The sequence below is a fragment of the Ranitomeya variabilis genome, chromosome 7 (assembly GCF_051348905.1).
Source record: "Ranitomeya variabilis isolate aRanVar5 chromosome 7, aRanVar5.hap1, whole genome shotgun sequence".
NCBI classification, from domain to species: domain Eukaryota; kingdom Metazoa; phylum Chordata; class Amphibia; order Anura; family Dendrobatidae; genus Ranitomeya; species Ranitomeya variabilis.
Window position 1 is genome coordinate 195146916 of NC_135238.1, and position 14349 is coordinate 195161264.

The 14349-nt window shown below is 41.6% G+C and overlaps 1 protein-coding gene across 2 annotated transcripts in view; it reads left to right on the forward strand.

Annotated features, from left to right (window-relative positions):
- Nucleotides 1–4166: 4166 nt before the first annotated feature.
- ZNF385B (zinc finger protein 385B) overlaps nucleotides 4167–14349 on the forward strand; it is a 782871-nt gene continuing 772688 nt past the window's right edge. Inside the window, exons 1-2 of one of the 2 annotated variants that reach the window (XM_077272602.1) lie at nucleotides 4167–4282; nucleotides 4540–5000. The gene's annotated coding sequence lies outside the window, so the exon portion shown is untranslated. Of the gene's footprint in view, nucleotides 5001–14349 lie in introns of both variants that reach the window. The other variant, XM_077272601.1, reaches the window with a different exon arrangement.

Here is a 14349-nt window from a genome sequence, read left to right on the forward strand (position 1 = left end):
AAACGTGAGTGAACTATGTCGCACTGTGATTGACAGAACTTGTTCAGTAAACGTGACTGAACTACATCACACTGTGACTGACAGATCTTGTTCAGTAAACGTGACTGAACTACGTGTCACTGTGACTGACAGAACTTGTTTAGTATACGTGACTGAACTGCGTGGCACTGTGACTGACAGAACTTGTTCAGTAAACGTGAGTGAACTACGTGGCACTGTGACTGACAGAACGTGTTCAGTAAACGTGACTGAACTATATCACACTGTGACTGACAGAACTTGTTCAGTAAACGTGAGTGAACTACGTGGCACTGTGACTGACAGAACTTGTTCAGTAAACGTGACTGAACTGCGTGGCACTGTGACTGACAGAACTTGTTCAGTAAACGTGAGTGAACTTTGTGGCGACCAATTAGCAACGCGGGATTTCCGTTACAGACAAACAGACAGAATTAGCCGATTATATATTTGTTATACAAATTTACTATGTGTATTCTATATATAGCCCCCTGTTTACTATGTCATGAATTGCTGTCTAAAGGATACACCTGTGGTACAAAAAACTGATATTTCGATTGCCTTTTTATGTTAATGATAAATTATTCTATTTGGATCACATGATAATTATTATGTACTTTACCTTTATACATCTTTTCCGGGTTTTTCACCAATTTGCATCATCTGTGTTTTTTACCCTCTTTCATGTTTGTATGTTATGTCATTTTATGGCTTGGTTTTATGACTTGTTTAAATAAATAAAACATAGTTTTATACTTTCTTTGGTCTGGATATAAAGTATGTTTTCTTTGGTGTTTCTATATTATGTATACTTTATGACCTAATATGATTCAATTATAAGTGTTTCTACAACTACCGTAAGTAGAAGCCAATTAATGCAAGCTGATAATTACTCGTACTTGCTCACTTGTGTTTGAATACCAGTAATTATCTGCTTGCACGTGTGTGTGCTGTGGATATTCTAAACATTTAGGAACCATGTTATATGTTTTAGTTGCCAAACATGTGCAAAAAAAATAACAAAATAGAGATAAATCTCTGTTTTTGGTCCTTATCATGGATCAAACTCACCAATGTAAGTCTATAGGTCCGTGAAAATCAAGGACAGCACTCGAATACCATCCATGCCATGTCCATTTCTCACTGATAAAAGTTAGGAAACCTACATCTGTTTCTTATTTTGTAAGCGCGAAAAACTGATGAAACACTGGGGCTAAAAACTGACACTGATCAAAGACTAAAGAAAAACGGAGGAAAATCTGATCAAAATAATAATTAAAATCAATCAATTTATCACATGCGCAAAAATAAATAAAAATTATGAGTCCAATTATATTTTTGGACCATATTTGTCACCATTTTAGTATTCTTTGGGACATTTATCAAGGGTGATTGGTGGAATCATTGCATTTATGGCTACAGTAGCTTCAAGCATAATTGGAAAATAATCTCCTATTTCCATTGCCCTGTATAGTTTATCATCAATAAATAGTAATCCCCAGGTCATGTAAAACACAGTATTTTTATACTGTTATTATTATTATATTTATATATATCAAAGTCATATTTTAAATCTTGGTACATTTTTAATTCTCAGGATTACTAGAATTACTAGAATGTATTGTGAATGTTATCTCTCCCCTCATCATAGTTTGCAAATGTGCAGATCCTGAATTAACCTTCTGATGATTAGCCTTTATATGGATTCTACACATGTATCCCAAAGAGTGGACACAGCTCTCTCTGTAGTGATGCCCTGGGGGATGATATGTCCCTGTCAATAAAATAAACCCATGTGCCGAAAATGCTGTCTTCACAATTACTGCACGTTTCCGTTATATGACCTACTGTTCACTGATTCTATTGTATACAGAAGTCTTAACCATGAGTATGATTTGGTCTTTATACTGTGGCATGTACTAACATAAAGGGGTTGTCCTGGACTTTAACATTTATGGTCCATTCTTAGGATAGGTCATCAATGTCTGACCGGTGGGGGTGCCACACCCAACACCTCTGCCGATCAGCGGTTCCTGGTGAAGGAGGCCAGAACTGCTCAATTATGGAGCCGCACAGCTCCGACGATGGACTAGTGACCACTGCCGGGTACTGCATATCCGCCCCCTACTGATTTGAATAAGGAGTGGATGTGCAGTACCCAGCCGCGCCGACTATACAGTCAATGGAGATGTGCAACTCCGTAACTGAGCAGTTCCATCTGCCACCGCCTCCGGGAACAGTTGAGTGTCAAGGCTGCCAGGAGTCACACACCCAACGATCAGATATTGAAGGCCCATTCTAAAGATAAGCCAACAATATTAAAGTCCAAGATAACCTCTATAATTTGTGGAATATGAAAAAGCTGAAAAAAATGTACTACTGCATATGGGGACTGATCGTAAAGTCCCGTACCTGAGGATGAGTGCTGTTGTTTTTCATAGGAAAACTTAATATTTTTTTAAACCTCATACAACATCATAACTCACCTGTCCAGCACTGGACTTGGCTTCCTTTATGGTCAGCTTTCTCTGTGCTAATCCACGCCAAGTTATTATGGTAACCTGGCCTACACCTCTGATGTTATAATCCAAGATCTTTTAAAGCTGGCTCAAGTTGATGCACACCACCTACTTATGGGAGAGCACTGTCACTGCACATTTAAAGGAACGATAGCACTGTAAGCGTGTAGATCCTACTGAGCATTTTTGTAACCAGCAAAGGGAAAGCCGACGGCTGGGGGCAGATGAAAATGTCTGAACTATATTGGCCACCCATCCTAAAAATAGCAGCCCACAGCTGTCCCAGAAAAGGCACATGTATTAGAGGCGCCAATTCTGGCACTTTGCCTGACTCTTCCCACTTGTCCTGGTACAGTGGCATGTTGAGTAATAGTTGAGGGGTTGATGTCACCTTTATATTGTCAGATGACATCAAGCCCACAACTTAGTAATGGAGAGGCATCTATAAGACGCCCCCATTGCTAACCCCATAGTCATATTGTATAAAAAAACAGACACCCCCAGAATAAAGTCCTTTAGCCCCTTTACCACCTTAAACATATAGTTACGTCTAAGCTGGCCTACCCCTGTTTGCTGTGGGCTCCGGCCCCACAACTTTTCAGGCACATCAGCTGACATGTACCCCTAACAGCTGTGATCCACCCTTGGCTGTTAGCATGTTAAATGCCATACAATCTCTGACAGCAGCATTTAACACGTTAGTTCCAGAAGTGCGCCACTAGTCCTGCCCATCAGTACTCGTGTCACATGACCGCTGGTCGCCGATGGGTTGTCACAACAACCCGGGGTCTGCAGCAGACACCCGTGGTTGTCATTGCTGGATAGCTATGAGCGCCGCCCAATATCTATCCCTTATCTTCCTAGCCATCTATCTATCATCTATCTAATATCTAGCTTTAATATCTATCTGTTTGTCTATCTATCTATTAATCTGTCTATATACAGTATCTATTCATCTTTCTAGCTATCATCTATCTCTATCCCATATCTCTCATCTATCTATCTATCTATCTATCTATCTATCTATCTATCTATCTATCTATCTATCTATCTCATATCTGTCTATCTATCTATTATCTATCTATCTACTATCTATCTGTCCCATCTCTATCGATCTATCTATCCCATATCTATCTGTCTGTCTGTCTATCTATCTATCTATCTATCTATCTATCTATCTATCTATTAATCTGTCTATATACAGTATCTATTCATCTTTCTAGCTATCATCTATCTCTATCCCATATCTATCATCTATCTATCTATCTATCTATCTATCTATCTATCTATCTATCTATCTCATATCTGTCTATCTATCTATTATCTATCTACTATCTATCTGTCCCATCTCTATCGATCTATCTATCCCATATCTATCTGTCTGTCTGTCTATCTATCTATCTAATTGTAAAGTCACACTACAGCTTGCCTCCATGTAGCCCTAACCTACTATAGTAATACTCCACATTTTCTTGGAGTTGTACTTGTTTCTTTAGTATTTGACCCTTGGAGAAAGTGTCTCTTGTAATTGTAACATGTAGAGAATGAGATGTAACATAGTAAGTTACTGGTTATTGCTGTAGATGGCCACTAGGGGTAGCTAGCCTCAGAAAAAAATTCCATGGCTATCGAGCAGGAGCATTGTTGCTGCTAACCTGCCAGGCACAGTACGATGCTGGGCAGCCCAGGACCCTGCACCCAGGAGCACACAGCCTCCTTCCTGTCAGCCCTGCTGCTTTATAAAGGTAAATCTCTTCCTGTGAGGGGAAGCTTCCACCTCCAGACTTGTCCCCTGCCTGCAGTGCCTCCTGTGCCCTGACTTGCTGCCTCTAGTCTCTCTGTGTGTCTATGGCACTAGATGAGAGCCAGGAGGCTGGGGGAGATGGCAGAGGAGTGTTGACTGTGGGCTTCCTTGCAGTGGCTACCTGTCTTGTGGGTTGGACTCGGGGATTAACCCTTGCTGTGCTGCCTGGCAAACATTTGAACTTTCCCTCTTCCCCAGCCTCCTGTGATAAGCCTTGCCCCATGTGATGGCAGAGAGGAAGGAGCAGGAGCTGACAGCATCCCTCAGAGCCCAGATGGAGCTGTTACATCAGTGCGTGTGGTAAAACTTCTTGGGAGATGTTGGATTATTTAGCATCGTGGATGATTTTTATTCCATTTATTTAATTTTTTTTTTATATATTTTTTTTTTCTAAAGCCATATAGTCTGCTCATGGTTTTATTAGTCACTGATGGGACTCTCTAACTACACTGAAATGTTTCATGTCAATATTCTGTGGGTGGAAATCAGGAGTTAACCCATGTTGTGCTGTCTGGAGGACCAGAAGGAAACAGACTGGGCTGAGTAAGGAGCAAGATCCGGGTGAAGGACATCAACAAACACAACTACTACTTCTGCAGCAACTGACACTACAAGTACCAGCCTCTCCAACCTGTCCATACTGCTAACAGCCAGCAAAGGTAGGACATTGGCACCTTTAAACCTCCCCTTTAATGACAGGTTGGCTTTGCATATTTACTTCCACTCTGTGTCACATTCTGTCACCCACTTCCACTTGTGCGCCCTCGCTGTGTCTCGCACGCAGGCATCCCCGGCAGATGGGGAAATCAATCCCATGGCGTTAATCGGGAGTCACATGCTGTGTGACACAAAGCGGGGAGCAAAGTGCGAGATGGGATCTGTCAGGAATAATAAGAGTCCGACCCAATGAATGCCCTGTGCACTGGCCGCAGCCCCGAGCCCGCGGGGAAAACGGTGGCTTCAGTGTGAAGGATGGGATCATTGAGCCGCCCTCCGCAGCGCCCACATCCTGCACGGTACACAGGCATTCAGCCTTATTATAGGGCTACGGTGCAAATATTATTACTGCACGTCAGGAGATGTAAGAGGTAAATACTGGGGCAGGTAAAGCACAAACGCCAGTATATCCCTTCTTTATATCATTGTGACTGCAGTATGAATGAAGATACTACCTAGAATAGAAAAGGCAGGCACATGAGCTAATAACTAGCAAAACAGTGATGGATGAGAATGGAACTTTACTTACAGCAGTCTGTTATATGTATAGAATATGAGTAAACAATGTGTGCTACACAAGCATCCCCTATGTATATATGTGTGTATATATATATATATATATATATATATATATATACTCTATTGACACGTCTATCTATCTATCTGATATTTAAAAAAAAAATTGACAAAGGCTTTTTGGAGCTGAAAAGTTGCTTTTTTGCACACATGAAGTATTAGAAGTTTGTTCACTTTTTCATATTACTATAGTATGCTATCTTTGCATTTACCGTATATTATTTTGTTATTGGGCTGTAACCTGCAGGCTGGCACTTATCACCTGCTTCTTGGTTAAGCGTGTGCTGAGTCATGTTTTATTTTGATTTTTAGCTATCTATTATCTATCTATCCCATACCTATCTATCTATCTATCTATCTATCTATCTATCTATCTATCTATCTATCTATCTATCTAGTTACAAAATAGATAAAAAATAAAAAATAGGCAGTACTCCAAAATTGGCAAAAATAAAAATAGCCCATGTGGTCTGGCACGCCATATGGACTATTAAAGATCCTTTTTCTTTTTTGCTAATTTTGTAGTATATTTTTTATTTTTAGTCTATTTTGTAACTGTATATTTACTTGCAAGGTTTTGCACCCTACTTCATTTCTAAGATATTGGTGCTGTTCTATTTTTTGTCTACCTATCTATCTATCTATCTATCTATCTATCTATCTATCTATCTATCTATCTATTATCCAGAAAAATGAAGGCAGCACTCCAATAGAAAAAATAAATGTGGTTTATTGGCCCATGTGCGACGTTTCAGTCCAGGATGTGCACCTTTCTCAAGAAACATCGCATATGGGCCAATAAACCACATTTATTTTTTCGATTGGAGTGCTGCCTTCATTTTTCTGGATAACAGCATGAGGTTTGGTACATACCTGGATGGATTTTTTGCACCCTTTGTTTTCTTTTGGTGCTGCTTTTTGTTTTCTTTTTCTATATCTATCTATCTATCTATCTATCTATCTATCTATCTATCTATCATCTATCTATCTGTCTATCACATATATCTCTCTCCTATATACAAGTGCTTCTCACAAAATTAGAATATCATCAAAAAGTTAATTTATTTCAGTTCTTCGATACAAAAAGTGAAATTCATATATTACACTAGATGGTGGCCCGATTCTAACGCATCGGGTATTCTAGAATATGCATGTCCACGTAGTATATTGCCCAGCCATGTAGTATATTGCCCAGCCACGTAGTATATTGCCCAGTCACGTAGTATATTGCCCAGCCACGTAGTATATTGCCCAGTCACGTAGTATATTGCCCAGCCACGTAGTTTATTGCCCAGCGACGTAGTATATTGCCCAGCCACGTAGTATATTGCCCAGCGACGTAGTATATTGCCCAGCCACGTAGTATATTGCCCAGCCACGTAGTATATTGCCCAGTCACGTAGTATATTGCCCAGCCACGTAGTTTATTGCCCAGCCACGTAGTATATTGCCCAGCCACGTAGTATATTGCCCAGCGACGTAGTACCGTATATACTCGAGTATAAGCCGAGATTTTCAGCCCAAATTTTTGGGCCGAAAGTGCCCCTCTCGGCTTATACTCGAGTCATGATCGGTGGTGGGGTCGGCGGGTGAGGACTGTCATATACTTACCTGCTTCCGGGGCTCCTGGCGCCCCCCCTGCACGTCCCACTGTCTCCGGGTGCCGCAGCCTCTTCCCCGGGGCGGAGCCGCCTATTCATTTCTCTAATGAAGCGGTGCCGGTGACCGCTGATAGAGAAAGAGGCTGCGGCAGGGGGAAGGAGCGGGACGCAGGGAACAGGTAAGTATGACATATTCACCTGTCCTCATTCCACACGCCGGGCGTCGCGCCATCTTCCCGGCATCTCTCTGCACTGACTGTGCAGGTCAGAGGGCGCGATGACGCATATAGTGTGCGCGCCGCCCTCTGCCTGATCAGTCAGTGCGGAGAGACGCCGGGAAGATGGCGCCGAGGAGCTGCAAGCAAGAGAGGTGAGTATGTGTTTTGTTTTTTTTATTGCAGCAGCAGCAGCACAGATTTATGTGGAGCATCTATGGGGCAACGGTGCAGAGCACTATATGGCAGAGCTATGGGGCAACGGTGCAGAGCACTATATGGCACAGCTATGGGGCAACAGCGCAGAGCACTATATGGCACAGCTATGGGGCAACGGTGCAGAACACTATATGGCACAGCTATGGGGCAACGGTGCAGAGCACTATATGGCACAGCTATGGGGCAACGGTGCAGAGCACTATATGGCACAGCTATGAGGCAACGGTGCAGAGCACTATATGGCAGAGCTATGGGGCAACGGTGCAGAGCACTATATGGCACAGCTATGGGGAAATGGTGCAGAGCACTATATGGCACAGCTATGGGGCAACGGTGCAGAGCATTATATATATGGCACAGCTATCTATGGGGCAACGGTGCAGAGCATTGTATATATGGCACAGCTTTATGTGGAGTATCTATGGGGCAACGGTGCAGAGCATTGTATATATGGCACAGCTTTATGTGGAGCATCTATGGGGCCATAATGAACGGTATGGAGTATCTATTTCTAATTTTGAAATTCACCGGTACCTGCTGCATTTTCCACCCTAGGCTTATACTCGAGTCAATAAGTTTTCCCAGTTTTTTGTGGCAAAATTATGGGGGTCGGCTTATACTCGGGTCGGCTTATACTCGAGTATATACGGTATATTGCCCAGCCACGTAGTATATTGCCCAGCCACGTAGTATATTGCCCAGCCACGTAGTATATTGCCCAGCAACGTAGTATATTGCCCAGCAACGTAGTATATTGCCCAGCAATGTAGTATATTGCCCAGCTACGTAGTATATTGCCCAGTCACGTAGTATATTGCCCAGTAACATAGTATATTGCCCAGCCACGTAGTATATTGCACAGCGACGTAGTATACAGCACAGAGCCACGTAGTATACAGACTTAAAATAAAAAATAAACATATACTCACCTTCTGAGGGCCCATTGTAGTACTGTCACCTGTGTGCGGTGCACTTGGCAGCTTCCGGTCCCAGGGTAGGTATGAGCGCAGGACCTGTGATGACGTCGCAGTCACATGACCGTGACGTCATGGCAGGTCCTTCTCGCATACCATTCTTGCCACCGGAACCTGCCGCTTGCATGCAGCAGTCACTGGAGCGTCGCGAGAAGCGGGAAAGGTGGCGGAAAGTGAGTATATAATAATAATTTTTTTTAAATTATTTTTAACATTAGATCTTTTTACTATTGACGCTGCATAGGCAGCATCAATAGTAAAAACTTGGTCACACAGGGTTAATAGCGGCGGTAACGGAGTGAGTTACCCACGGCATAACGCGGTCCGTTACCGCTGGCATTAACCCTGTGTGAGTGGTGACTGTGGGGAGTGAGAGCGGGCGCCATGACAGGCAGCTGGCGAGACCAATCAGCGACTTGGATTCCATGACAGACAGAGGCCGCGACCAATGAATATCTGTGACACAACAGACAGAAGGACAGACAGACGGAAGTAACCCTTAGACAATTATATAGTAGATTCTTATATTATATAGAGTCATTACAAACAGAGTGATCTATTTCAAGTGTTTATTTCTGTTAATGTTGATGATTATGGCTTACAGCCAATGAAAACCCAAAAAGTCATTATCTCAGTAAATTAGAATAATTACACTGGTCAACGCAATTTTTCTGGCAAAAGGTTTTAAAACATATTTTAAGTCAATTTTGGCTGCTGATTACGAATATCAACTCCGTTTTTGGCTACCACATCAGGATTTCGAGATATTTTCAATTTTTGATGAACATTACTCCTATCTAATGTTTTATGATAAAAACACATGATTTTCGATACTACATTGTATATTTTTAATCAAGGAATAACAAAGATTACAAAGTCTATGTACAGTAAATCAAATATATTTACAGAATTAAACTAAAAAATATAAAAACACATATATATGGCACACAGATGAATGACAAATGGCTGTTATTTGAACTTTCTTTTCTTGGCTGATCTGTGATGTACAGCTTCTGGGTTGTCTCTCATCAAGCTCCAGCAATAGTCAGCCATCATATGTGAGTCCCACCGACCTTGATACCGTTCTTCCATTGTTTTAATGTCCTGATGAAAACGCTCCCCTTGTTCCTCGCTCACATCCACAAGGTTCTCTGGATAAAAGTCCAAATGGCTGTGTAAATAGTCAATCTTGATACTCATTCTACAGCCAAGATTTTGCAGACTCATTAGTAGCTCTTCCACAATCTCTTCATAGTTGTCTGCTTTCTTATTCCCTAGAAAATTCTGCACCACATTACAAAATGCATTCCAAGCTCTTTCTTCTGTCTCATTCATTGATGTGATAAAATTTGGGTCTCTCATTAGTGTTCTTATTTGAAGTCCATCAAATATTCCAGCCTTTTTCTTCTCTTCACTAAGACGAGAAAAAGTTGAACATATATAGTTAAAGCATTCTCCACTGTGATTGAGAGCTTTGACGAACTGCTTCATCAATCCAAGTTTTATGTGTAAGGGTGGAAAGACAATGTCCTTCCTATCCATTAGAGGATCATGGATGACATTCTTATTGCCAGGTGCCAAACTCTGTTGCTGAGGCCATTCAGTTTTCACCCAATGCTCTGCTGTAGCTCTACTGTCCCAGTAGCACAGAAAACAAGGGTGTTATCATAACAAATGGGAATTATGCATGTTCAAAGAAAACAAAGATATTCTCACATTTATTGGGAGACTAAATGAAAACTAAATTTATCTTAGTGAACCGTATAAACCAGCACTTTTCATACCCTACTTATATTTATCATGGAATTCTTGAAAATGCGCTATATACCTATAGCACAAACACGTGATGTAAACGTGATGTGATAGAGAAATTATAAGATCAGATTTGAATTCAGCACCCTCAAATTAGTCTAAAACTGTTCTTAAAGTCCATGCCAGAATTTTTTTTTGTAGACCAGTGTTATCAAAAAACACCTGCAAAGGCTTCCTAAAAGTAAACATTTCAAAAAAATGTCCCTTAGTCTCTTACAGTAGGTTACAAAATTATGGGGAAGACTGCTGACTTGACAGATGTCCAGAAGGCAGTCAATGACACACTCCACAAGGAGGGTAAGCCAAAAAAGGTCATTGCTAAAGAACCTGGCTGTTCACAGAGTGCTGAATCCAAGCATATTAATGGAAAGTTGAGTGGAAGGAAAAACTGTGGTGGAAGAAGGTGCACAAGCAACCGGGATAACCGCAGCCATGAAAGGATTGTTAAGATAAGGCCATTCAAAAATTTGGTTGAGATTCAGGAGTGGACTGCTGCCGGAGTCATTGCTTCAAGAGCCACCACACACAGACGCATCCAGGACATGGGCTACAAGTGTCGCATTCCTTGTGTCAAGCCACTCATGGCCAATAGACAACGCCAGAAGCATCTTACCTGGGCCAAGGAGAAAAAGAACTGGACTATTGCTCAGTGATCCAAGGTGTTGTTTTCAGGTTAAAGTAAATTTTGCATTTCATTTGGAAATCAGGGTCCCAGAGTCTGGAGGAAGAGTGTAGAGGCCACAATCCAAGCTGCTGGAGGTCTAGTGTGAAGTTTCCACACTCAGTGATGCTTTGGGGAGCCATGTCATCTGCTGGTGTAGGTCCACTGTGTTTTATCAAGACCAAAGTCAGCGCAGCACCGTGTACCAGGAAATATTACAGCACTTCATGCGTCCCTCTGCCAACAAGCTTATTGGAGACGGAAATTTCATTCTCCAGCAGGACTTGGCACCTGTCCACACTGCCAAAAGTACCAATACCTGGTTTAAAAACTGTGCTTGATTGGGCAGCCAACTCGCTTGACATTAACCCCATAGAGAATCTATAGGGTATTGTCAAGAGGAAGATGAGGGACATCAGTCCCATCAATGCAGATGAGCTGAAGGCTGCTATCAAAGCAACCTGGGCTTCCATAACTCCTCAGCACTGCCACAGGATGACCACCTCCATGCCACGCCACATTGATGCAGTAATTGATGCCAAACAAGCCCCGACCAAGTATTGACTGCATTTACTGAACATACATTTCAATAGGCCAACAGTTCAGATTTAAGCTGGTGTTATAAAGTATTCTAATTTACTGAGATAATGACTTTTGGGTTTTCATTGGCTGTAAGCCATAATCATCAACATTAACAGAAATAAACACATGAAATTGATCACTCTGTTTGTAATGACTCTATAAAATACATGAGTTTCACTTTTTGTATTGAAGAACTGAAATAAAATAACTTTTTGATGATATTCTAATTTTGTGAGAAGCACCTGTATATATAAATCCCAAAAATTAGGCAGTACATCCAAAATAGTGAAAAAGTAAGTATCATTCACCACCACCGGTTTCATCTCTCTCTGTGGAGCCTTTCTCAAGCATTATCTTCTTAAAGGGAACCTGTCACCAGAAAAAAACGCTATTAACCTGTAGATATGGGGTTTATCTGCAGTTTAATAGCGTTAGTATGCTGAATAGCGCCTGCATTTAGGGTAACTCTGCAGGAGAAAATGAACTTTATTGCCCCCGGCAGCGTCTCTGTTTCAGTCATGGGGATGGCGCCATTTTTTTGGTGACAGGTTTCCTTTAAGAAAGGCTCCATACAGAGAGCTGAAATGTAGCTGGTGTTGATGAATAGAGGATGCTTACTTTTTCACTATTTTGGATGTGCTGCTTCCCTTTTTTGGATTTTTATATATTTGATAGGAAACTTTGCCAGTTTCTTTGGGGGAGTCATGCACCCATCCAGTGCTGCTGTTTATCTCTCTCTCTCTCTCCCTATATATATATATATACAGTGGGGCAAAAAAGTATTTAGTCAGTCAGCAATAGTGCAAGTTCCACCACTTAAAAAGATGAGAGGCGTCTGTAATTTACATCATAGGTAGACCTCAACTATGGGAGACAAACTGAGAAAAAAAAATCCAGAAAATCACATTGTCTGTTTTTTTATCATTTTATTTGCATATTATGGTGGAAAATAAGTATTTGGTCAGAAACAAAATTTCATCTCAATACTTTGTAATCTATCCTTTGTTGGCAATGACAGAGGTCAAACGTTTTCTGTAAGTCTTCACAAGGTTGCCACACACTGTTATTGGTATGTTGGCCCATTCCTCCATGCAGATCTCCTCTAGAGCAGTGATGTTTTTGGCTTTTCGCTTGGCAACACGGACTTTCAACTCCCTCCAAAGGTTTTCTATAGGATTGAGATCTGGAGACTGGCTAGGCCACTCCAGGACCTTGAAATGCTTCTTACGAAGCCACTCCTTCGTTGCCCTGGCGGTGTGCTTTGGATCATTGTCATGTTGAAAGACCCAGCCACGTTTCAACTTCAATGCCCTTGCTGATGGAAGGAGGTTTGCACTCAAAATCTCACGATACATGGCCCCATTCATTCTTTCATGTACCCGGATCAGTCGTCCTGGCCCCTTTGCAGAGAAACAGCCCCAAAGCATGATGTTTCCACCACCATGCTTTACAGTAGGTATGGTGTTTGATGGATGCAACTCGGTATTCTTTTTCCTCCAAACACGACAAGTTGTGTTTCTACCAAACAGTTCCAGTTTGGTTTCATCAGACCATAGGACATTCTCCCAAAACTCCTCTGGATCATCCAAATGCTCTCTAGCAAACTTCAGACGGGCCCGGACATGTACTGGCTTAAGCAGTGGGACACGTCTGGCACTGCAGGATCTGAGTCCATGATGGCGTAGTGTGTTACTTATGGTAGGCCTTGTTACATTGGTCCCAGCTCTCTGCAGTTCATTCACTAGGTCCCCCCGCGTGGTTCTGGGATTTTTGCTCACCGTTCTTGTGATCATTCTGACCCCACGGGGTGGGATTTTGCGTGGAGCCCCAGATCGAGGGAGATTATCAGTGGTCTTGTATGTCTTCCATTTTCTAATTATTGCTCCCACTGTTGATTTCTTCACTCCAAGCTGGTTGGCTATTGCAGATTCAGTCTTCCCAGCCTGGTGCAGGGCTACAATTTTGTTTCTGGTGTCCTTTGACAGCTCTTTGGTCTTCACCATAGTGGAGTTTGGAGTCAGACTGTTTGAGGGTGTGCACAGGTGTCTTTTTATACTGATAACAAGTTTAAACAGGTGCCATTACTACAGGTAATGAGTGGAGGAAAGAGGAGACTCTTAAAGAAGAAGTTACAGGTCTGGGAGAGCCAGAAATCTTGATTGTTTGTTTCTGACCAAATACTTATTTTCCACCATAAAATGCAAATAAAATGATAAAAAAACAGACAATGTGATTTTCTGGATTTTTTTTTCTCAGTTTGTCTCCCATAGTTGAGGTCTACCTATGATGTAAATTACAGACACCTCTCATCTTTTTAAGTGGTGGAACTTGCACTATTGCTGACTAACTAAATACTTTTTTGCCCCACTGTATGTGTGTGTGTACACAGGGGTGCTTGTGTATGCTTACGTTGCCTAATCACGATAAGTTGTTGCTATTATAAGTGGATACGTAGACAAAGCCTGGGCCACAATGCAATGGTCATGAGACCTTACACAGATGGACTTTTATGGACTTTTACTTTTGGGGAGTTATTAAAGATTAGGTATATTCAAGAAAACCATGCAGGGTGGTATACCTATCTCTGCAAATATATATATATATATATATATATATATATATATATATATATATATATATATATATATATA